Raw genomic sequence first — 26,299 nt, forward strand, 5'->3', positions numbered from 1 at the left:
GCTTGATGATACAGCTCTCACCTGGATCCAGGAGATTCACCATGCATGGATCTCATGTATAAAGGAAGTGCTCAACTCCTGACTATTGATGGGTTAATAAGATCCCTACTCCTGATTTTCAAAGACTTCTTTTATACACAGGAAGCCTCTCCAAGGATACCTGTTCGCAACTACACAGAAGTGAAACCTATCAGTATCTTCCCCACCTTCTTACCAGGCTCATGAAGGAAAGGCCATTTGGTGAGAGTTAGAGATATGGGCTAGAAGAGCCACATTAAATAATCAGCTGCCTCTGCAAGAATGCAGTTCTACTTCGAAACCCACAGGGTCAGAGAGATGGAATTCAGTCTACAGCAAATTGTTCTGTTCGATCCTACCTACTTTCAGCAAAATGAGGAGCCCTGGTGGTGCAGTGTTGTGCACTGGGCTGCAATCCCCAAAGCGTGCAGTTTGCAACCACCTGACAGGGCTTTCTATTCTGATAAACAGTTTGCCTTGTCCTACCGGGTCACTGAGTTGGCCTCAACTATGGAGGTGCAGTGCAAGGTCGGCAGTTTGAAACCACCAACTGCTCCACAGGAGAAAAATAAGAGTTTCTATTCCCATTACGGGTTACAATCTCCAGACTGACCCACCCAGAGCTCCTGCTGCGGATCAGAAAATTAAGAGGAGAGAGAGAGAGAGACCACCTTCGACCGTGTGTGTTGAGATGTGAATACAACATATGGCGCATAGCAGGAAACCAACAGAGGTCTGCGGGGCCGGCCCCAATCTCAACTATGGGGACCCCCACCACCACCATCACTCCCATAAGAATACTCTTCAGAGGACAGCACTGAAGCTACAGCTTGGGCAGAGGGGCATGTCTGATTAGAGCACAGAGAAATGAAGAGGGAAGAAGAGTGAGTGGAACACATCCTGGTCTACCAAGTCCCGAGGATGATATTCCTGCTCAAAGCAGACAATGCACAGAGAGGACCATAAAGCAGGCCACACCACGAGACATGACATCCCTCACTGAAACATAGCGCTACGGGGGACAACACTGGAGACAGTGCATGAATTCTGCCTGATCTGACCCCACCACACTGGGGTGGAACACTAAGGGCATGCAAAAGAGCAGCAAGGGGAGCAAAACGATGCAGTCCCCAGGGAACAGCAAAAATAGACTTTGGGGACAGAGTGTAGCACCCCATGAGACTCGATGGAAAACACTCCTAACGATCAAAAAACAGATCTGGAACTCTTTATAGGCCAGCGGTTTTCAACCTCTGGGTCACAACCTTTTTTGGGGTCAAACAACCCTTTCACAGGGGTCACCTGATTCATAACAGTAGCAAAATTAGTTATGAAGTAGCAATGAAAATAATTTTATGGTTGGGGGGGTTACCACCACATGAGGAACCGTATAAGGAAGGTTGAAAACCACTATTAGGCTTTTTTGTCACTGGCTTTCTTTTTGTTGTTGTGATTTTGTTTTGGGTTTATTTTTGTTGTCATTGGTTTTGTCTTCCTTTGTTGTTTTGTTTGGGTTTGTCGGGTTTTTGCGCTTATTAATGCATCTGCATGTCATCTAGATAAAATAGGTGGGATACACAATTCGGAGCCGAAACAATGGGACTGATGGTTGGGGGTACACAGGAAAAGGAGAGATAGGAGAAAGGAAGGGGGGGGGCAACCAGCTCAGGGACAAGGGAACAACAGTGAACTAAAATCAATGGAGAAAAGGGCATGGGATGCCTAGTGGGGCTTAATCAAGGGCAATGTAACAGCGAGAAATTACTAAACCCTAATGAGGCCGAACATAATGGTGGGACAAGAGGAAAGTAAAAGGAAACAGAGGAAAGAACTAGGAGGAAAAGGACATTTATAGAAGTATAAATACAGGCATGTACATATGTAAATATATTTATATATAAAATAGGGAAATAGATCTATGTACATATAGTTATATGTTAAATATTGAGGTAGGAGCTGGACATAGGGCATCAATCAACTCAAGTACTGCCTTAACACAAGAACACTTTGTTCTAATAATGCGGCCTTTTGTGTGCTCACCTTCCCAACACGATCACTGAGGACATAAGCAAATGTGGGGAAGAAATCTGATGGTGCCCAGCTATCAAAAGATAGTGTCTGGGGTTTTAAAGGCTTGAAGATAAATAAGCGACCATGTAGCTGAGAAGCAACGAAGCCCACATGGAAGAAGCACACCATGCTATGTGATCATGATGTGTCGATGGGATAAGGTATCAGGCATCTAAGACCCAGAACAAGAGCATAACAATGTGAATGGGGATGGGGTGTGTGTAGTGGAGACCCAAAGCCAATCTGTAAACAATTGGACATCCCCTTATAGAAGGGTCACAAGGAAGAGATGAGCCAGCAGTCAGGGTGCAGTATAGCACTGATGAAACATACAACTTTCCTCTAGTTCTTTAATGCTCCCCCCCCCACTATCATGACCTCTACTGTACCTTACAACTCTGACTAGACCAGAACACATACACTGCTACAGATCAGAGCCCGCAACACAGAGAATCCAGGTCAGATACACCCCTCAGGACCAATAATAAGAACAGCGACACCTCCAGGGTAAGGGGAAGGTAGGGGACTAAGGGGGAGTCAATCACACAGATTGACATATAACCCCCTCCCAGGGAGACAAACAACAGAAAAGTGGGTGAAGGGAGAAAAAGGACGATGTAAGAGAGCATGAGATAGAAGAGGTATTGCAATCATGGAGTCAGACACATTTCATGGTAGCATTGCTCACCTCAGCCCCGCTTGATGGTCCACGTGGAGAGGGAGGGAGGGAAAAGGGAAAAGGAACCAGAGAGAGAGAGATCTCTATTACTAACCCAGGCCTATAGACCTTTTGGGGGCGTGCAAGCCCATTGATTACAGGTAAAGACAACTGTCACAGGAAGGGGTTGCACTATAGGTTATACAGCAATGAGAGGGGGTGGTCTAGGGACATACACGCAATAGGAAGAGGAGGGATTGGGGGTATGCATGTGACAAGATGGGTGGATCCTAGGTTTGGTATGGCAGGTTAACTTTATGGGGTTGAACCATTAGCAGTAGGGTGTAAACCCCACCAAGCTAATGGTTGCCAGCTTCAGGGAGAAATAGTCCATTGTTCCCAGAGGCAGGGAGCAGGCCCAGCCCTGTGCTGGGGCCCGACAGTAGTCTGGCAGGCATTGTCTTCAGGGAGGATGCTTTAAGCATCTGACCTTCCCCACAGAAGATGTGAAAATAGTAGTCTATCATTTATCCAGGGTTCTAAGGGAAGGAGGGTGGGGGGCGAGAGGGAAAAAATGAGGAGCTGGTATCAAGGGCTCAAGTAAAAAGAAAATGCATTGAAAATAATGATGGCGACATATGTGCATGTGCTTGACACAATGGATGGATGTATAGATTGTGATAAGAGCTGTAAGAGCCCCCAATAAATGTATATAATAAAAAGGAAAAAAAGTTAGTCTCATACAGATAAGAGCTGGAAACAGGAAATCCAGGACAGATAAACTCCTCAGGACAAATAATGAGAGTAGTGATACCAGGAGGGACAGAGGAAGTGGAAGGTGGAGGTGAGGGGGAAAAGGGGAAACGGACCTGTTCTTCTTGAATTTCCCATTCCTGGCAATAGAATATCAATAACAAAATCAAAATATTTACTATTGAAAACACTTATAGTCTTCAAACTATTAATTGAATGACCACACAATTTTAAATATATAAAAGCCCTAAAATAATGTACTATTCATACCACAAAATTGATTATGATGCAACTAGATCTAGAACCCTCGAAAACATTAGACTGTATTTTAAGGGATTTAATTTTTAAACTTTATGTAAGGATAGTCTGCAAAATGACATGTAATTTTATATTATTTATATAACGTTATATGTTGTTAATAAATATAAGGAAACAGGGTATTTTAAAACATTGCCTCAAAACCATAAAAATCTTTATCAAATAAAAATATCAAGACGTGAAGTTGCTGTTCCTCAATACAGCCTCGTCTAGGTCTGTACACTTTGAAAGGCAGTGTTTCCAGCTCCCTAACATTTCCCAGCAGTTACACTCTGACAAACGGCAGCTTAGGTACCCTCAAGAACTCAGTCCTGTGCGTCTGAAATGTTGGTTCCGAAGGGTGCATGAAGTGAAAAGGCCTAACACTGAAATTCTCTTAGGATAACCATTCCACCTTCAAAGAATGAGCAAGTACATTTTTGTGATAGAAAAAAAATTCCTCTGCTCAACTTTCCTGGCCTTTCTCTTATCAATGCAGTTTTCAATTTTCTTAAAACTGTTTTATAAGCCCCCAAGTTCATCCTGTGTCCTTAGAGAAAACCTACCAAATTTTCTTTTTAGAATCCTAAAAAAGCTACGGTGACTTTGAGACAACCTCTCTACCTTAACTATCTGGTTGAGCAGACTCCCTGGGTGACACTGTGTCACTGCACTTGCTTTAAAGAGCGTTTTCTTCCTCTTATGCTCATCCTGATTAGCTTACCGTTTACCCCAACCTCCCCTGCCATTAATGCAACCCCTCAGGAACCATTACTCCAGTAACTTTCTCGATAGATTTACCTATCCTGGATTTCATAGACAGAAAAATATTTTATTAAAAAAACTAGCAATAATAACAAAGAAAAACCTCAATCAAAAAACAGAAAGAAAATATGTACAATGTATGTACAAATGTATGTACAAATATGCTTGCTACGATTGATGTAAAAATTGTTTTAAGAGCTGTAAGAGCCCCCAATAAAATGATCTTTTTTTTTTTTTTTTAAAAAAAGGCAGAGTGCTTGCTTCGGCGGCACATATACTAAAATTGGAACGATACAGAGAAGATTAGCATGGCCCCTGCGCAAGGATGACACGCAAATTCGTGAAGCGTTCCATATTTTTATAAAAAAAAAAAAAAGGCAGAAATTACTAAAAACCAGAACAAATTTAAAATGCATCAAGCAAAAGTAAACCAGTATTTTTCAGAGCCTGTGGACATCAGAGCCTGTGGACAAGCCGATGGATCCTGAGAGCCCCACTGAATTCGAGCCCCAATCCAAGAACACTTGTCACATGGTCCTGCATGCCCGATTCTGGCCTGTCTGAAGATATCACCGTAGATAAGGGTGACCAGCATTCAACTGGAGTAGTGTCTGGGTCTTAAAGGATTATATTCAAACAAGCACCCATCTAAGTGAGGCATCAACTAAACCCACATCAAAGAACTCTAGCCTGTGATCCAGCAATGGCACACACACAAAAAAAGACAACAAAATCCAAGTATGACGGAGAATGGTATCAGAGCTTAAATTGTGAACACCCAATTTGCAGAAGGTCACGGAAGACAGGGGGAGAACATAATCCACCTGCAGAGTATCTGGTCAGATTGAGCTCCTGGAATAGCTCCTTTGGCCACAAGCAAGAGACTCAACCAACTTTCTTAACAGAGATACTGTAAACTTGCTGATGGTGGATCGAATCACGGTCTAATATGTTATGTGACAGGTGACCTCCCTTCATGACTCAGCCTAGATTTGCTCTAGATTTAAATATTTTTGCTTGCTCTATGACAGAAATTTCTTCTCTGCGTTTTTTAATACTGTTAGTGGTCTTTTCTCTCTATTTTTATCTTTATAAAATTATTATTTTCTTCTTTGTTCCATTTTGTTTTTTACTGTTTGTTAGATTCCCCAGTTTATGAAGCACAAAAGGAGTGGATGCACAGAGACAATAACTGAACCAATGGTTTATCAGGGAGTAGAGGAATTGGGGAGCAAATAATGATTATGTACGGGGGAGGGGAGACTAGAACTGATTGTGATGTATACCTAATTCTTTTAAAAGTGACTCATCACCTTAAAAGAAGCAATGGCTCCCTGTCCCCACCTTTCTTTGTCCCTGGAAACCATTAATAAACTTTTGTCTCTAAACTTTAAAAAACGTATTTACTATGTATGATATATAAAATTTGTATTAAGTACCAAAATTTTTTTTAATTGATCAATAGTTACCATGGGTGAAGGAGGAAGATATTTTGCTTAAGGGGCATTAAGTCTATGTTAATGGTGGTAGAATAATTTGGAAAAGTCTATCAATAATGGTTGCACAACAGAGTATAAGCAATGGCACTGAATTATACATGCAGAAGGTGTTGAATTGGGAGAATGTTTTGCTGTGTATATTTTTGCCACAATTTTTTTAATTACAAAAATAACTGAATACAAGGAAGAAGGAAATGTTCTAATTGGTTGTGGTAATGATTGTACAACTCTTCTTGATATGATTGAACTACTGAATTGTATATGTGGAAGAAGTACCAAAAAAAGTTTTAAAATAATTAAATAAATGGGAGATCGAATGATGCGGTGTTAAATTTTCACTTAACCTCATCTGCAGTAATCCATCTTCCAATGCATTCTACATGACGGCAAAACTACTCAAATCCCTGGCTTACGGACAGAGGAAATTCACCAGACACTTAATTCATGTTTTTCTCCATCTTTTTTTAACTGAAACTTTAGAATGGGCACAGGGGAGAGCAAATGATGTATCACATGTTCACCTAACTACGTCAGACACAACTGACTTTACAATACCATCAGTATAAGAAAGCTATTCCTACGCCTCCACTCTGCTCGGAGGGATGCACGCACATTAATCCATGTGCAAACCCTACAAGTGCAAACCCTACAAATGGATTCTGCGCTTCCATCATACAGAGCCTTTTGGAAAACAGATGCTCACCATTCCATCTTTCAGTTCTGGATTTCATTATGTACAGTCCTTGCTTGCGTCACACAGGTGAGTGTGTTTCTTCTATGTGAACTTGGATGGCTCAGGGAACCGTTTTCTGACAGCACCCAAATGGGACTACCAGCCTTTTTACTGAAAGAACTTCTCTGCACCCATCCACTGATTGCAGAGCCATGCTTAAACACATGTTTGTAGAACTGGAACCCTTGTAGAAACATTGTTTAACTTATTAATTATGCATCATAGCTATAATAGCTATAACACATTAGTTATTAAAAAATTAATATTCCGCTTTTATTTGGGTAATAGTCCTACATGGAGCCCTGGTGGCACAGCAGCTCCGTGCTCAATCAACCACTACGAGGGAGAAAGGCAGCAGTCTCCCTCCGTGACTTACAGTATTGGAAACCATATGGGGCATCTGCACTCTGTCCTGTAGGGTCACGATGAACAGGAATCGACAAAATGGTAATGGGAGGAAAGGACTGGCCCTATCAATCACTTCAGTTTTATTCTTTATACTTTTCCATATTTTCTAACAGTATGTACTTCCACATTGAAAAATAATCTTTCAACAATCATCTTTCATGTCAACATGAAAACAGGACCAACAATAAATAGCACATACTGAGTGCCGTATTACTGGTTTTCAGTGTAAGAGTTTTTGGTTTTGCCACAACTATGTAAATGAAGGAGCTGAACTCTCGAAACCATAATCAAGATCACAGGAACTATGTCACTCAGGGTGCGGCATACTAATGAACCATAAATGTATTACAATGCTCAATTGCAAAGCTCATTTCGTTCCAAACTGATGTGAGAACAAACCCGTTATTTCCTCAAACCAAAAAAAAATTATTTTTAGCTACATCATTTGGACCACAAAGGAAGCAATAATTCTTCACTGGCTTTCTCAACCACTATGGAGGACTCACCCCAAATTTCTACCCCCACTAGCTTAGGACAGACACAGCTTTGTGAAATGGGGTTCCTTGAATCAATACAGGATGCTGGCTGTAAAACACAGGACACAGGCAATCTTGTTGAAGGGAGGTGGCTTGTCTGTTAATGACTCTTTTATTCTGATAATTTCATGCAGCAGTCATTTTTTAATTAAAAGATCATCTTATCGGGGGCTCTTACAGCTCTTGTAACAATCCATACATCAATTGCATTAAGCACATTTGTACATGTTGCCATCATTTTCTTTTTTTTATTCTTTGGAATTTAAAAAAAAGCATTTTATTGGGGGCTCATACAACTCTTATCACAATCCACACATATATTGTGTCAAGCACAGTTGTACATTCGTTGACCTCATAATTCTCAAAATATTTGCTCTCTACTTAAGTCCTTGGTATCAACTCATTCCCCCCTCTCTCTGCTTCCCCCTCCCTCATTAACCCTTGATAATTTATAAATTATTATTTTGTCATGTCTTACACAATCAGACGTCCCCCTTCACCCACTTTTCTGTTGTCCGTCCCCCAGGGAGGAGGTTGTATGTAGATCCCTGTAATCAGTTTCCTTTTCCACCCCACCTTCCTTCCACCCTCCAGTATCGCCACTCTCACCACTGGTCCTGAAGGAATCATCATCTGTCCTGGATTCCCTGTTTCTGGTTCCTATCTGTACCAGTGTAGATCCTCTGGTCTAGCCAGATTTGTAAGGTAGAATTGGGATCATGATACTGGGCGGGAGGAAGCATTTAAGAATTAGAGGAAAGTTGTATGTTTCCTTGTTGCTACACTGCATGCTGACTGGCTCGGCTCCTCCCCGTGACCCTTCTGTAAGGGGGTGTCCCATTACCTACAGTTGGGCTTTGGGTCTGAACTCTGCACTCATCCTCATTTATAATGATATGATTTTTTGTTCTTTGATGCCTGACACCTGATCCCTTCGACACCTCGTGATCACACAGGCTGTGTCCTTCTTCCATGTGGGCTCTGTTGCTTCTGAGCTACATGGCCACTTGTTTGCCTGCAAGTCTTTAAGACCCCAGACTCTTTTGACAGCCGGCACCATCAGCTTTCTTCACCAAAGGAAGGTGTGCATCATGGAATGCCAATTTAATTGAACCAAGTGTTCTTGCATTGAGTTAAGTACTTGAGTGGAGGTCCAATGTCCATCTGATGCCTTAATACGAAAACTATAAATATATGCATGCAGATCTATTTCCCCTAATCCTACATAAATATATTTACATATGTACATACCTGTATTTAGACCTCTATAAATGTCCTTTGCTCCTAGCTCTTTCCTCTATTTCCTTTTACTTTCCTCTTCTCCCACTATCATGTTCAGCCTTCATTTGGGTTTCAGCAATTTCTCTGAGTTACATTGCCCTTGATCAATCCCTACCAGGCCTCTAAAAATCAGGCCACTGATTTTGGATCATTTATTGTTCCCCTGTCCCTGGATTGGTCAACACCACCTACTTCCCCCCACATCCCCCTCTCCCATGACCCCCCGGAACCCCCCGGTTGTTTTGTCCTCCAGATTTTTCATCCAGCCGATCTTATCGAGATAGACCTGTCGTCGTTATTTTCTAGACATTTACTTTCTATTGAGCCCTTGGTGTCAGCTCCTCCTTTTTCCCTCCCTCCGCCCAGCAGTCGTTTTCTGAAGCAGTAACAAGCTGTTCTTGTGAAAATAAGATCATTCCTTGGGTGTTTCTTATCACACAACAACCGTAGTCTCTGTTTCTGTGTTTGAATTAGCATCTTCATTCTGTATTTCATTATGCTTTAGTATTCTATCTTCTTCTTTTAATCATTTTATTGGGGTTCATACAACTTTTATCACAATCCATACGTACATCCATAATATCAAGCACATTTGTACATTTGCTGCCATTATCATTCTCAAAACATTTTCTTTCTACTTGAAAAGTATTCTATCTTCTCTATCAGTGGTTCTGAACCTTCCTAATGCCGCGACCCTTTAATACAGTTCCTCACGTTGTGGTGACCCCTCAACCACAAAATTATTTTCGTTGCTACTTCAGAACTGTTATTTTGCTACTGTTATGAATTGGGTAACCCATGAAAGAGTTTCTTGAGCCCCAAAGGGGTCGTGACCCACAGGTTGAGAATCGCTGTTCTATATGGTCTCCGGACAAAAAATAATTTAGTGCAATAAAGTAGAAATTTAGGGAACATGGTCAGCATTCAACATACCATTTTAGAGGTAACAAAACTCTGATTTCATTTTTGGAATTCAGCCTGTGAGAGCTGATTTCTACTCCTCCCTCACCTGGCCCATGGCATAGGAATGGAATCATAAACCAAGACTACCACAGGTACACCAACCTTCTGGACTCTGATTTAAGGAAGGGAATTGAATCCAGCTAGGCCAGTAAGGTACTTCTCTGTGGCTTTTCAACCACATTTACCGGGAAATGATCAAGAGTTACCCTGACGGCCACGGAGACACACGTTCAAATGTCACTTCAAGAAAATCACCTTGAAGGGAGTAGAGCTAACTGCCCATCACCAGCTGCCTCCTTTGGTTCTGATGGGCCTCCTGAGATCTCACTTCTCCTGACTAAAGGCTCACTGGGGACAATACACTGTAGATGGGCTGGAAAGGACTTCCTGATTTGGGTCCTTCCCGAGTCCACAGTCTCAGCAGCAAGACTTATGACAATGGAGACTAGGTAAGGCTCCTCCTCTTTACCTCTGGCGCAGATTCAACCTTCTCAATTTAGAAGCTTTTTCATCTTAGAAAACCTTGACTCTAAATTTCTGTCCACTCTCTTTCATTCGCCAAGCAAATTTCCTTTTCTACATGCTAGGCTTCTCACCATTTATTGCTTCTTGTGTAAACCATTATCTTGAGTTCCAATTCTACTCATCTCTAGGTATCATGCTTTGCTACTTTTTAACATAGTTATATATTTTATTATTTAAAATACTCAGATACAATGCCAAAACTTCAAGTTACTCACTTGTAGTTGCGCTGTTCTATATATATATATAAAATCATTATTTTATTGGAGACTCTTATAACAATCTATACATCAATAGTATAAAATACATTTGTAAAAAAAAAGCACATTTGTACACTTTGCTACTCTTACTCACGCCACTCCTGCTGATTAACGGCCCCTCTAGTCAAACTGCTCCTTCGGCCTGCACCCTCTGACCTCAGCCCTGCCCCACTCTAACGCGATGCCTCATCACACCCCATGTCGATCTCTAGAAACTCAGACATTCCTCTCTTTCCAAACTTCACCTTCTGTTTAAAACATTCCTTATCCTCTTATCAATCACAACTTTCATCATGCAAATTCTTAAATGTTAATGCAAACATATTTGAATCAACTAACAATGTTTTAAGTCTTATCACAATATAGAGACTGTACAGCAAACTTATGAGTGCCTCTATGCAAACTGCTTCAATTCCTCAATAAAAATGGAAACACCAAACCACTGCTACCGAATGGATTCCAACTCTTAGTGACCCTTCCTAGGATTTCTGAGGCTCTAAGAGTTTACGGAAGCAGGCAGCCTGACTTTTCTCTTGATGAGAGGCTGGTGGGTTTGAACTACGGACCTTGTAGTTTGCAGTCCAATGCGTACCCTATAGCATCACATGTCAAAATGGTCCAAGTTATTATACATAAGCTATGCTTTCAAAATGTACTTACATTTTTAGAAAATATATAAGCTGCATACTGCTCTAACTACAATGGATCAAAACTCTTCAAAAACAAAAACCTCTTGATCCTTTCAAATGAATCCAAATATGAAGAGTTAGAAATCTTTGTATAACCTATGAACCTGAGAGAAGTTACAGATTGAATATTCTAAAATCTTCAAGTACACAAGCCACAAAAAGCAAATTTAAAAGAAAACACTCTGTGGCTTGAAGGTTATTGAGAATTTTAATTGCAAGTGGGATGAAAGGCAAACCGTTTTTTCATAAAAAACAAACAAACATGTAACTCAGAGGAAGGCAAATGAAAATATAATCAATAAAAGTTAACAACAATGCGTGTCGGAAAGAAGCTGTTCTGAAACTGCTTGTGCTGATGATTGTACAACTCTTCTTAGTATGACTGAACTACTGAAATTTATATGAGAATTATATGCCAATATGAATTTATAAAACTGTTAAGCAAATAAAATATATAATCAGTGAAAAAAATCATCTATCAAATGAGAAAATAGAAGATGGAGTAAATTCATATGGAAAAGGAAATATAAATAGGCCCATCGGCTGGTAGTGGTCCTATGCCAATCTTTAACCAGTCACACTGATTGCACTCTTGTCTGCATAGCATTCCTTCCAACTTGATTAAACAGGGAGTTAACACCTACTTCTCGCTCCATTAACCAAGATTTTACCTCCCCTGAACCAGATCCTTTGCGGGAATTTTCCAAGAGATTAAAGATAGAACTTCTTTCCTCTCTGGCTTCAAGACCATTAAGTATGTTTGGTGGAACACATGCAAGGTCGCCACACAGTGGATAGAGTATGCAGATCGGAAAGGACGAAGCCAACATACACAAGAGGCAGAAATGACAGGGAAAGCCCGACAAAGGCCTCAGTCCTGGACTGTAGTCCTTCCTGCTCGCTCCTTTACATGATTTAATAATTAATTGATGGTTTTGTTTTTAAATTCTCTTCAAATTGAGTTTGTATCAATTAAAAGTAAAGAATCCTGAAGTACTTAAAATTGCCCTCCATTTAATAGTTAAACCTATACTGGATTCAGTTTTCAAAAACATGGCATCTTTAAGGTAGTCAATTTGCCACATTGTCTCCCTACAATTCAGGTAAAGGTAAGCTGGAAACAATTGGGGCAGATAAAACTTCCGATTTGCCTCCAAAGTGTCAGAAGAGAAAAGGAAATGAAATGTCTTCTCATAGACTAACTTTCTGAAAGTAAGAAAACAAGGTCAATAGCTATTTGAATGGGTCCTGATGGAATCGTGGTTAAAGCGCTCATCTGCCTTTAGGTCAGCAGCTAGAACCCACCAGGTCTCCAGAGCAGAAAGATGGGGTATTTTGCTTCCGTGAAGATTTACAGCCTTAGAAAGCCTGTATGGTAGGTTCTACTCTGCCCTGTACGGTTGTTGTGAGTCAGAATCGACTTGGCAGCAATTTGGTTTGATTATTTGCTGAGATCATGTCTGGTTGCTTGGGGTAAACCTACAACAAAATCCCAAGTGAGGTTTCAAGGAAACAGTGTTAGCAATAAAAAGGGTCAGGGCTGGGAATCAGTGCGTTTGGGTTCTTACCCTCAATCTGCTACTAGCCTATCCGAGTGTCACTGACCCTCGCTAAGACTACAGTGCTACACATGGCCCTGAGAAGACTGATTAATCCATTTGCAACTAGGAAACACCAGGGTTCTTTTCTCTGAAGCACTTCTTGAAGTGGGTCAATTTGATTTGACTAAGTAAACAATACCTGTTGTATTGTCACCACTTGCCTGTCAAACTGTCCCTACTGTGGCGGCTTGTGTGTTGCTGAGATGCTGGAAGCTATGTCCCTGATGCACCAAATACCGGCAGGGTCACCCACAGTGAACAGGTTTCCCTGAAGCTTCCAGACTCGGAAGCCACTAAGAGGAAGGACTACACTGTTCACGTCTGAGGAGTTAGCTTCCTTACAAAAGCATCGAAAATTCTCAGATACTGAAAGCCTCATGAACAGACCCAAATATGGTCAGGAACAGTGCCAAATGAGCCCCTTGGGTCAGAGGCACTCGGTTTATGACTGAGGAGGCGCTGCCTAATCAAAGCTGAGTCAACGATCTCACACGGAAGGAACAAAGCCTTCGGGACCTCCAGTTGCTGATGGGACACAATTCACACTGAGAAAAAACAGTTGCAAACATCAGTAATCGGAACTTGGAATGGACAAAGTATGAATCTAGGAAAACGCAAAGTCATCAAAAATTAAATAGAACTCAAAGATTGATATTCTAAGTATTAGTGAGCTGAAATGGACTGGTACTGGCCATTTTGACTCAGAAAATCAGATGGCATACTTGCCCAGAACAATAGATTCCGAAGGAATGGTGTTGCATTCATCATGAAAAAGAAAATTTCAAGATCTATCTTGAAGCGCAATGCTGCCTGTGTTAGGCTAATAGCTAACTGTATACAAGGAATTTCAATCGGCATACTTATTCAAACATAACACCAATCAGGAAAGCTAGTGATGAAAAAATTGAAGAATTCTACCAACATCTTCAGTCTGAAACTCTAAGTCTTTGCACATTTTGTAATAGACTTTTACCTTTTTTTCAAGCTACCCTTTGAAATTGTCTGTGCCGCTTTGACTTGATCATTTCTTCCATTTGCCTGAGCTACTCTTCTGAAAGATCACCACTGATCTTTCTTTAGTGTCTTTTTAATGACCTTTTGATTTCTTCATGTGGTAGTTAGATAATTGTATGTTAACTTGAAGATGTATGGAAGCACAGGGGTGGAATTCAACCTATCAATTATCTCACAGCCTCATGGTGCTTCCACGGGAGTGTGGCCTTCTCATAAAGAGGATCCTAGGAACTTCCTCCTCTCTCTCTATTCGACTTCCTATGGAATTGAGTTGGATTAGGCTGGGGTTCTTTCTTGATATATAATTATGTCTTGATATAAAACTCCTTCACAGTTATAGTTATAAATCTATGCTCTAGCACGCACGCACACACACTACACATTCAAATATGATATTCTGGATGACCTCATCAGATCTTCTGTCATTAGTGATCAATACATCAATTCTGTTCTTAAAACAATCTTGAAATTCAGGTGAGATGGACTCAAGATTGCATTTTTGGCTCTTGTGGACTTGTTTTAATTTCCTTCATCTTCGACCTGCACTTACAAATGAGCTATTGATGGAAGGTTCCACAGTCAGCCCTTAGACTTGTTTTAGCTTGTGATATTGAGTTCCTCTATCATCTCTTCCCACAGATGTAGTCAGTTTGATTTCTGTGTATACCATTTGGAGAAGTTCACATGTATAGACAGACACCTTTTGTGTTGTTGAAAAATGTATTTGCTAAAAAAGAAAAAGGTATTTGCTATGAACAAGTCACTGGTCTTGCAAATTCTATTGTATGATCTCCAGCTTCATTTCTATCAAGATATATTTTCCACCTACTGTTCCTTCCTCTTTGTTTCCAACCTCTGCATTCATGTTAGTAATTATCCATGCATCTTGGTTCCATGTTTGATCAACTTCAGACTGAAGATATTGATAGAATTCTTCAATTACTTCATCACTAGCCTTCACTGATTGGTGCACAAATTTGAATAACAGTTGTATTGATTGGATTTCCTTGAAGGCAGATAGATATAATCCTATCACAGACAGCATTGTACTTCAAGATAGACCTTGAAATGTCCTTTTTAACAATGAATGCAACCCCATTACTCTTGATTGTCTCATTACCAGCCTAGTAAACCATAATTTTTCTGTTTCAAAACAGCCAACTGTAATCCATTTCAGCTTAGTAACACCTAGGACATCAATCTTTATGTGTTCCATTTCATTTTTTAAATGACTTCCAATTTTCCTACATTCATACTTCATACATTCCAAATTCCAATTATTGATGTTTGCAGCTGTTTTTTTCTCATTTTGAGTTGTGTCCCAAAACCCTGAAGGGTCCACTCTATTCACGTCACCATGGTTGTCTTCTCGATCTTGTTTGATTAGGCAGCTCCTCCTCAGTCCTATTTTGAGTCCTTCTGGCTTGAGGGGCCCAGTCTCTGGCACTATCTCTAGAGAATGTTCTGCTTCTCTTCATTAAGTCGCCAGTGTCTGACAATGTTTCGATTCTATGTGTAGTTTTTATACAAAGTGAAATGAAGTCTCAACTGCTGATGAGCCCAGGAACCCTCCCTTGGCGTCCAGAAGAGCACACTTCTCTCCCCACCTTTCCAGGTATTAGCAGTGCGAACCCCTCATCACTGTAGCCCTGTCAGGACCCTAGACAAAGTCCAATATTCTATAGCACCTCCAAATGCCAGGCCCTAGTACAACTCCTCCTCTAGACTAATACCACCCCCAACAGCAGCAAGCCACTTAGGGACAGTGCGAGCCCACCCACCCACCCAGCTGCCCAGTGAAAGCCACCTGGGCCACTTTTCCCACCCCTCCTGCTGGCTGACCGACTGGCAGCACTGCCCATGATGATGAGTGGCAAGACCACAAGACCCCCCCCCACTTCCCTCCCTGCTTTCTTCACCTGCTGTTTGCCCCTTCTCCTTACCTATCCCTTGCCTGGGTTAGTCAATGTGCCAATCATACGACTACGCAAGAATCAATGTGAGCATGACCCTGCACATGAGTCCACCACTGACAATGCCCTGCCCCGTAAAATCAATCTGGTGGGAGGTGGCAACCATACTCCAACTAACCAAACCCACATGCTACACCTGCCACCCAACTCACATAGCAAGTGCCATTATGTGCTCCCGTGCCACTGGGCTGACGACACAGAGGCCAACATCTGCACAAGTTGCCCTCAGTCACCACGCAAGCCCTGTGCTCACACAAGTAACTGCTACCCAAACTACCTGGAGACAGATAGCAAGAGCTCCAGCGTGGCCACACTAGTGTCTACAGCAGCGGACCTATCAGATACATCAAAAGAAAGCACAAGAAAGATGTCAAAGTGTAACAAACATATATAAAAATAAGTAAACACAATAATATATGAATGCCTTGGAAATAAAAGTGTTGAACCCCTTAAAGAAACAATACAACGCAGTTTAAAAAATGACAAAAATAGGGGAAGGGGGGAGCGGGGAGGGGAGGGGAAAAAAAGGAAAATGAGCTGATTCCAGGAACCCAAGTGGAAGGCAAATTTTGAAAATGACGAGGGCAACGAATCTATAAGGGTGCTTTACTCAATTGATGTATGTATGGATTGTGATAAGAGATGTATAAGCCCCAATAAAATGATTTATTTTTTTTAATGACAAAAACAAAGAACCAGAAAACCTCCCTGAGGAATAAATGGTAATAAAACCACCTGATACAGGATTGAAAAGACATTTATAGGGCCCCCCAAGTGACTAAGGAAAATGCACACAAAACTCAAAGACTTCGAACAAAGAAAAGAACACAAAAGCAGCAAGTAGAAATCCTGGCTACATAACAATATACTAGAAGAACTGAATCAATCGAAGTCAGAATCCAAATAGAGGACCGATCCTTTGCTAAAAAAATCTGAAATGAAAAAAAAAAGAGGAACTAAAAAGAAAACTGGAAGAAAGCCTAGATTTTGTGGGACAGCATCTAGAGAAATAATTTAATAAGAGTAATTTGATAAGAATTCCAGAACTGAGGAGCTATTTTAGAAAAAATAAAGTGACCAACAATTACTGACACAAACTTCCTTAATATGATGAAAAGCAAGAAGATATCTGTCCAGGAATCTTAATGAACCCAAAGTAGGAGAGACATCAAAAGAAAATTATCAAGACACAACATAGCCAAACTTTAATTTTTGTGACTACCTTTAAACTCAGTTTTATTTAATAAGTTTTGGTTTATCATTCCACTAGTATACAATATTTAGTTAACCTCTCAGCATGTAACTTATAATTACCCATGTCAAAAATTTTTTCCATACTTACTTCATCTAAAAGTCTTCTATAAAATTTTTTAATGTTTTTAGTAATAAAAGCCTTCTACATAAAATTACTTTTTTTAACTATGACTTCTTAAGCTAATTATCTATTGCTGGTTCTATACCAATTAAAATGATGACTGTTTTAAAGAACTTTTCATGTTTAATATGGGAACTATTTATTACTCATCAGGAATGAACAAAATTACCAGTACTACACTGAACCTCTATTACATTTACTTAAAATACAATTGCTACAACTTTTCTCTTTGAAAATATTTCTTTCATTTTACTAGTTGATTACCTGGCCAAAGACCAAATTCTTAAGAAGGCAACAAGTTGTGGAATGAAAACATTTTTCAAAAGATAAATCTTATATTTTAATTTTCCTATCACAACTTTCAGTCCTCAAACTCCCAAAGCAATATTCTTTACCAATACCCAGTAATTAAACAAGCACTTACATATAACTTACCGGTTTGAAAACTGAGTCATAACCGCTGTGTGTTAGATCATGCACAATCTGTCAGTTCAGTGTAAATCTAAAATATCTCTGAAAGTATTTCAATTCTTGTATAGTTTTAGTCCCAGTTCTCAAACAGACTACAGTCTATTCTTCGTGATTTCCCTAGGTTCTCTCAGCTCACCAGAAAGGCTGACACACAGTGAAGGGCAAACAAGTACCAGTTGAATTAAATTACTCCAAAGTTCCCACTGCCCTTTTTCCTTTGATAAGTTAATATCATTATGTCACTTACTACACTATGGTTATTTGTGTACTGAAACTAATCCTACTACAAGCCTGAAAATTAGATGCGTCTAAAAACAAGAGTCACAGTTTTGACTACTTCAATTCCCTTGCTATCAAAGTCTTCTACAAAAGAAAAAATATTCATTGAAAACAAGTGCAGTTTTTACCTATGACCAAATCTTGAATAAGGCAGGCATCACTAAATCCCCTTTCTCATTTTCAGATGAAGGAGACAACATAAATGAATTATGAGGAAAGATAAACTGAAGTTTAGATCTCAAGATATTTAAACAAAATAAAGCTTTCTGTACACAACTAATGCAATGATTTGACTGTCACCACATCCGTCACTCCTTCGCATCCTGTATGATTCTGAATGAATGGCACTGCACTTAGACTTGCTCTAACAAACAAAAACGTGCCTGAGGCAATCACTAAAACTTCACTGAGATTTAACACATAAAGCTACTTGAAATTCAGAATAAAAACCATAAAATCAAAAAATAAATAAAAATAAAATTTAAAAAAAAACAAACCATAAAATCCTACCTCAGGGCAGGTGAACTACACAAAATTGAGACAAGTTCAATAAATAATACATGAATGATTGAGTAAATTAATCTATTCTGGATACGAAGTGAGGGGGCAAAACCGAAAGCTCCACATTTAAGATCTACTGGATCAATTTTAAAAACAAATTCTACAAGAGTAGAGGAGATGAAAAAAAAAAGGGGAGAGGAGATGTGAAAGAATGGTTCTTCATGAGACTTTCCTTCCTGCCAGAGGTTTATTACCGTGTATACTCGTGTACAAACCGAACTTTCAGCACATTTATAATGCAGGTTTGTGGTAAAGTTAATTGCTTCAGCTGACAATTCGGGTCAGCTTATATTTGAATACATATGGCATTTTACTCCTCCTTTTCCTGGAGCAAACTCCTTCACCTTTCACTTCCTGGGTCAACGTCACTTTACCAAAGACAAAATACTAACCGGAGAGGTAGCTGATACTCGCGTATAAGCTGAGTTTTTCTTTCTTTTTTTTTTAAAACATTTTATTAGGGACTCATACAACTCATCACAATCCATATATGCAATTGTGTAAAGCACATCTGTACATTCTTTGCCCTCATCATTTTCAAAGCATTTGCTCTCCACTTAAGCCCTTTGTATCAGGTCCTCTTTTTGCCCCTCCCTCCCCGCTCCACCCTCCCTCATGAGCCCTTGATAATTTATAAATTATTATTTTGTCATATCTTACCCTGTCTGACATCTCCCTTCACCCCCTTTTCTGTTGTCTGTCCCCCAGGGAGGAGGTCACATGTAGATCCTTGTAATCGGTTCCCTCTTTCCAACCCACTCTCCTTCTACCCTCCCAGTATCACCACTCACACCCCTGGCCCTGAAGGGATCATCCACCCTGGATTCCCTGTGCCTCCAGCTCCTATCTGCACCAGTGTACATCCTCTGCTCTATCCAGACTTACAAGGTAGAATTCGAATCATGGTAGTGGGCGGGGAGGAAGCATTTAGAAACTGGAGGAAAGCTGTATTCTTCATCGGTGCTACGTCCCACTATGACTGACTCATCTCCTCCTCCAGAACCCTCTGGGAGGGGATCTCCAGTGGCCGACAAATGGGCTTTGGGTCTCCACTCTGCACTTCCCCCTTCTTTCACTATGGAAAGATTTTTTTTTTTGATGATGCCTTCACACCTCGTGATCACACAGGCTGGTGTGCTTCTTCCCTGTGGGCTTTATTGCTTCTGAGCTAGATGGCCGCTTGTTTACCTTCAAGCTTTTAAGACCCCAGACATAATCTGAGTTTTTCAGCAGTTTTAATGCTGCTTGTGTGGTAAAATTAGGTACCTCAGCTGATAATCGGGTCAGCTTATACTCAAGTATATACGGTAGTAGCCCAAATTGGACATGAGAAAGAACACACTATTACAACCATTTGAGCAAGAATTAATTTTAAAAGCCACAACAATCAAAAGGAGAGTCTCAAAGGCTGTAAGAATTATGAAAAAAGGAAATGTGCCACAATTGTGATTGCACAATTCAAATAACGGGTGAATTTGAAGTACAGCAGATGGCTATTCCTCAACGTATCACTTGTCTTAATACAGTGGATGTGTTTATTAAGCCAGGAACATGGCATCACATCCACTAGTAATAAAAATAAACTAATCTTCTCTTTTCCCAAAGAAGAATTGTTTGCTATGAACTACAACAAAGTGTTCTTTACTAGCCAAACCTTTAAAGAAGATACCAAATACCAAAATAGCATTTGGCACTCTGTGGTTTGTGCACGCCTGAACACTAATCTTCTCAAAAGATTTAAGTCTTAGGGGAAAATGTTTATTTAGAAATATTGTTTGGAAATGTAAATACGGGTAGAGCCTGACTGACATAGGGATGAATCTGCTCCAACACTCCACTGTAAATTGGTCCTACCATCAGTCAAATACCTTTTAAATTTTTTAAATTTTTCTTTAGTTTTTACTATTAAAATCAGTGTTATAATAAAGCCCATCTTTGTCAGTATAACATAACAAGGAACCCATAAATGTAAGGGCTCCTGGGAACTTGGTACATCTCAACTGTCATATGTTGTTAGAGTTGAACACTGCCAAACTTCATGTACAAACCTTTGATTACTACAGATTGCACTGCAGACGATGCCGCAACCTGCTATACGGCAGAGCTTCGATCAGCAAATCACAACACTGAACATCTGCAAGTAAACATCTGAAAATGATGACATCAGTAAACTACACACTGCAACACTGTACGTGGAATATATTGCTAGCGATAAGATACGCAAAACTAAAAAACACTGAGGAGTTGTAAATGCAATTTGTTCTAACTCAAATATATGAGGGGAAATAAACAGATCTTTAAGGAGAATAACACTAGAGAGGTATACCTAAAATAATCAATCATTTTTTACCCAAAATAATCAATCATTTAATATCAAAAGAGCAGCATTTACCCCAGAATAAAATTTAGAAGAGTTTGGAAAGGAAGAGAAATGAAACAGAAAACACAGGGTGATGACTAGAGAGATAGATATAGTTTTTTCCCATAGCACAAAAAGTATCTTTTCTTGAAGACACCCTAAAGAGATTAATTAACACAAATGTATTACAGAGTTAACTTGTCTGCAGTCATCTACTGATTGCAGAGACATGGTTAAAGATGTTTAGTATGGAATAAATTAGAAACCAAGTGCCAATAGTTTTTTTACTTACCCAGGTATAGAAGGTGACACTGGAGCAAATCCCTGAAGGAAGTAGAGCAGGTAGTCAAGAATGAGGGTCTTGGGACTTTAACCATATCAATGTAGACATTTTTATAATATTAACTGAAGAAAAAAATAGGTGTTCTATAAAGATTTTTTTTAAGATTAGGAAACAAAAAGAAGACAGAATGAACCAAATCAGGACTGTAAGGTTGATATTTGCTGCTTTCCCACTGAAACGCTCACAAAAATTGCCCTCTGATCAGAGGACAATGGAAAGAACTTGCTGGTGGCACTGTGCAGGGTGTTTCTCTGCTAAAGCTTTGGCTTTCTCAGAACATTTGAGTAGGATGATGTTACCACCACCCCAAAAAGTCAATAAGCAAAATGCTTGAGCATTCCCCAAAAATGCTGCCATGATCTTTGGGATTCACTGGTTTACTTTTGCTTTGACTGGACCACTTCCATCTCTTGGTAGTTAGGGATTTGATTGTTCAAGCCATGGGGTTTTTTGGTTTATTTAATTTTACTGGGGGCTCGTACAACTCTTATCACAATCCATATATCCATTGTGTCAAGTACATTTGTTGCCATCATCATTCTCAGGATGTTTTCTTTCTACTTGAGCCCTTGGTCTCAGCTCATTTTCCCCTCCCTCCCTGCCCCACCTCCCTCATGAACCCTTGATAATTTATAAATTATTATTATTTTGTCATGTCTTATACTGTCCAACATCTCCCTTCACCCACTTTTCTGTTATCCATCACCCAGGGACAAGGTTATATGTAGATCCTTGTAATTGATTCCCCCTTTCTACCCCACCCTCCCTGTATCGCCACTCTCAGCACTGGTCCTGAGGGGATCATCTGTCCTGGATTCCCTGTGTTTCCAGTTCCTATCTGTACCAGTGTACATCCTCTGGTCTAGCCAGATTTGTAAGGGAGAATTAGGATCATGACTGGGGGGTGGGGGTAGAAAGTATTTGGGAACTAGAGGAAGGTTGTATGTTTCATCATTGCTACACTGCACCGACTGGCTCGTCAACTCCCCGCGACTCTTCTGTAAGGGGATGTTCAGTTGCCTACAGCTGGGTCTTGGGTCCCCAATCTGCACGCCCCCTCATTCACAATGATTTGATTTCTTTTTGTTCTTTGATGTCTGATACCCTTCGCCACCTTGTGATCACACAGACGGGTGTGCTTCTTCCACATGGGCTTTGTTGTAAAGCCGTGTTTAAGGTTATAATTATTCCAAGAAACACTTCCAAATTTTTATCCACTTGTTTAAAATATCCACTGAAAGCTCTGCTCATCTTCAGGTGAGCTGGGTGCAACAATTTGGCACCATCAAGAGGAAAGTTTGCTTGACTCTAATTTTTCAGTCAGAATTGTGTGAGCTGAACCAGTCGAGACGCCTGTATCTAAGCATTTTCTTAACTTTTTACAACAGTGCTGCCCATAAAATATGTGCTCTTTTGTGGCTGACTTATTTCACTCAGCATAATATCTTTTAAGACCTACTGGATCTGCCTTGTGAGCTGTTTTGTGGATTGCTATTCTCTAACATTGTATACCATTTCATACTGTGTATGTGTGTGTCTGTTTGTCCATCTGTCTACCACAGCTTAAACCATTCATCTGTTGATGGACAGATAAGATAGGCTGTTTCCATCTCTTTGCTCTTGTGAACAGTGCTGTGATGAGCATAAATGTGCATACATCTTTTTGTGTCATGGCTCTTATTTCTCTAGGATCTAGAAAAGAGCTTCAGAAATGTTATGGGAAAATTTAATTTCAAGATAAAGGAATTTTCCCATGAAGTCTTATGAAGCCTCCTTGCATGCTTAATGGTGGGATTACTGGACTCTATAGTATATTTCTTAACTTATTTTTAACTCTAACTCTTAAAGGAAGCGTCATAACATTTTCCACAGCGGGTAGTCTTTTGTTGAACAAAAGTTTTAAATGTTTATTAAGTTCATTTACTTATCTTTTGCAGTTTGTGCTTGTGGTAATATACTGGATAATCCATTGTTAAAAGCTAGTCTTTAAGCCACCAACCTGTGTCATCACGAGGTGTTGAAAGGATCAGGTAGCAGACACGAAAGAACAAAAACATCATTGTGTGCTCACCTTCCCCATATAAACACTGAAGACAAGTGTGTGCAAAATGAGTGTGGTGAAGAAGGCTGATGGTGCCCGGCTATCTAGAGATATAGCGTCTGGGGTCTTAAAGGGTTGAAGGTAAACAAGCAGCCATCTAGGCCAGAAGCAACAGACCCCATATGGAAGAAACAACCAGCAAATGTGATCACAAGGGGTTGAAGGGACTAGGTATCAAGTACCAAAGAACAAAAGACATCATCGTGAATGAGGGGGAGTGCGGGATGGGGGCCAATTCCCATCTGTAGACAACTGGACATCCCTTGCAGAAGGGTAGTGGGGAAGAGATGAGTCACTCAGGGTGCAGTGTAGCATTGATGAAACACAACTTTTCTCCAGTTCTTAAATGCTTCCTCCCCCCACACTATCATGACCCCAATTCTACCTTACAAACCTGTTTAGACCAGATGGATGCACAGTGGTGCAGATAGGAACTGAAAACACAGGGAATCCAGGACAGATGAACCCCTCAGGACCAGTGGTGAGAGTGGTGACACCAGGAGGGTGAAGGGAAGGTAGGGTAGAAAGGAGAAACCGATTACAAGTATCTACATATAACCTCCTCCCTAGGGGATGGACAACAGAAAAGTGGGTGAAGGGAGACTTCAGGCAGTATAAAGTATGATAAAGTATTTATAAATTATCAAGGGTTTATGAGGGAAGGGGGAGCGGGAAGGGAGGGGAAAAAAAAAAAAGAAAAATGAGGAGCTGATTCCAGGAGCCCAAGCAGAAAGCGAGTGTTTTGAGAATGATTCGGACAACACATGCATAAGTGTGGTTTACACAATGTATGGATTGTGATGAGAGTTGTATGAGCCCCAATAAAATGATTTTTTTAAAAAAGATAGTCTTTAACACTATTACACCTGCATTTTCTTCTAAGAATTTTATGGTTTTAGAATGCACATTTAGGTTCTTACAAGTTTGAATTAGTGTTTGTGTATGGTATAGGTATGGATCCTCTAGATCAGCGGTTCTCAATCTGGGTCGCAACCCCTTTGGAGGATGAATGACTCTTACACAGGGTCACCCAATTCATAACAGTAACAAAATTACAGTTAGGAAGTAGCAACGAAAATAATTTTATGGTTGGGGGTCCCCACAACATGAGGAACTGTATTAAAAGATCACAGCGTTAGAAGGGTTGAGAATTGCTGCTGTAGAAAAAGCAAAAACTAAGAATAAAAACCTTATCACTGCTTGCAAAAGACTGGAGTAGAGCTTGAGGGAATGATCACAAAATACACAGGGAAACATTGCGATGGCTACATGACTGCAAATTGTCAAAAGACAGACTTCTATACTTCAAAATAGTGATTTATATCACATACATTACATCTTAATGGAACGGATTTAAGATCAAATAATGACCACAAAACTGCATTCCATGTAACGCTGGAAACAAAACAAAACAAAAACCCACTGCTATTGAATCAATTACAATCTTACCAGACACCTATAGTAAAGAGTAAGATGCTCCAGCGCGTTTCTGAGACTGGAATTGTTACAGGGAGAGTCTTTTCTTTCTCTGGTGGGCTTGAACCATTGACTTTGAATTAGCAGCCAACACTTAACCTACTGCAACACCAAGGTTTAGGGAATATAAATGTCACTTAGAATAGCAAAAGAATCAATATGGCAAGTTTGGAGGTAACTTCAGTCTATAAAATACTTCAGTGCACAAGTTTAGAATATTCAAGAATGTATTTCTGACATTCAACAACTGTGTACAACAAGGGGTCCTGGTGGCATAATGGAATACACATTGAACTGCTAACTACAAGTTCAGTGGTCCATCCTCACCAGTCACTCTGAGAAAGATGAGGCTGTCCATTCACAGAAAGATTGAAAATCTCAGAAAGTCAAAGGTCGATCTATTCTGTCCTACAAGGTGGTTATGAATTGGAATCAACTTAATGACAGAGCATTAGATTTGTTCGTAGGTGTGTACAACATCCCATGTCTAATGGGATGTTATTAAAAGTTTAATATGTAACTAACTTTTAAGAGCTCTACATACAGAAAATGAAGTTTTACAAGTGGAAATTCAAAGTATAAATGCATTGTCCCACATGGTACTTCTTGAAGTCAATCTATTCACCTATAAAATTTCAATTATCAACCATCGAAAGTCTATAAATAATCTAATTTTCAGGACACTTGATTTCATCCAAAGAATCTGTGCACACATATTACCACTGCATGCTGTTAAACTAGCTGCATTTTTTTAAACGTTTTATTAGGGGCTCATACAACTCTTATCACAATCCATACATATACATACATCAATTGTATAAAGCACATCTGTACATTCTTTGCCCTAATCATTTTCTTTTTCTTTTTTTTTTTTTTAATTTTAACAATTTATTGGGGCTCATACAATTCTTTTCACAGTTCATGCATATACATACATCAATTGTATAAAGCACATCTGTACAGTCTTTGCCCTAATCATTTTTTTCTCTTTTCTTCTTTTACATTTTATTAGGGACTCATACAACTCTTACCACAATCCATACATATACATACATCAATTGTATAAAGCACATCCATACATTCCCTGCCCCAATCATTCTCAAGGCATTTGCTCTCCACTTAAGCCCCTTGCATCAGATCCTCTTCCCCCCCCTCCCTCCCCATTCCCCCCTCCCTCATATGCCCTTGGTAATTTATACATCGTTGTTTTGTCATATCTTGCCCTATCCGGAGTCTCCCTTCCCCCCTTCTCTGCTGTCCCTCTCCCAGGGAAGAGGTCACATGTGGATCCTTG

The 26,299-nt window shown here is 40.0% G+C and overlaps 1 protein-coding gene and 1 non-coding gene across 7 annotated transcripts in view; one reads left to right on the forward strand and one right to left on the reverse strand.

Annotated features, from left to right (window-relative positions):
* ABI2 (abl interactor 2) overlaps positions 1-26,299 on the reverse strand; it is a 110,673-nt gene that overhangs the window by 77,609 nt on the left and 6,765 nt on the right. The window lies entirely within an intron of this gene.
* On the forward strand, positions 4,815-4,921 carry LOC142425068 (U6 spliceosomal RNA). Its single transcript, XR_012779444.1, has one exon. It is a non-coding gene; the product is annotated as a U6 spliceosomal RNA (small nuclear RNA).

Source organism: Tenrec ecaudatus, chromosome 13 (genome assembly GCF_050624435.1).
Source record: "Tenrec ecaudatus isolate mTenEca1 chromosome 13, mTenEca1.hap1, whole genome shotgun sequence".
NCBI classification, from domain to species: Eukaryota; Metazoa; Chordata; class Mammalia; order Afrosoricida; family Tenrecidae; genus Tenrec; species Tenrec ecaudatus.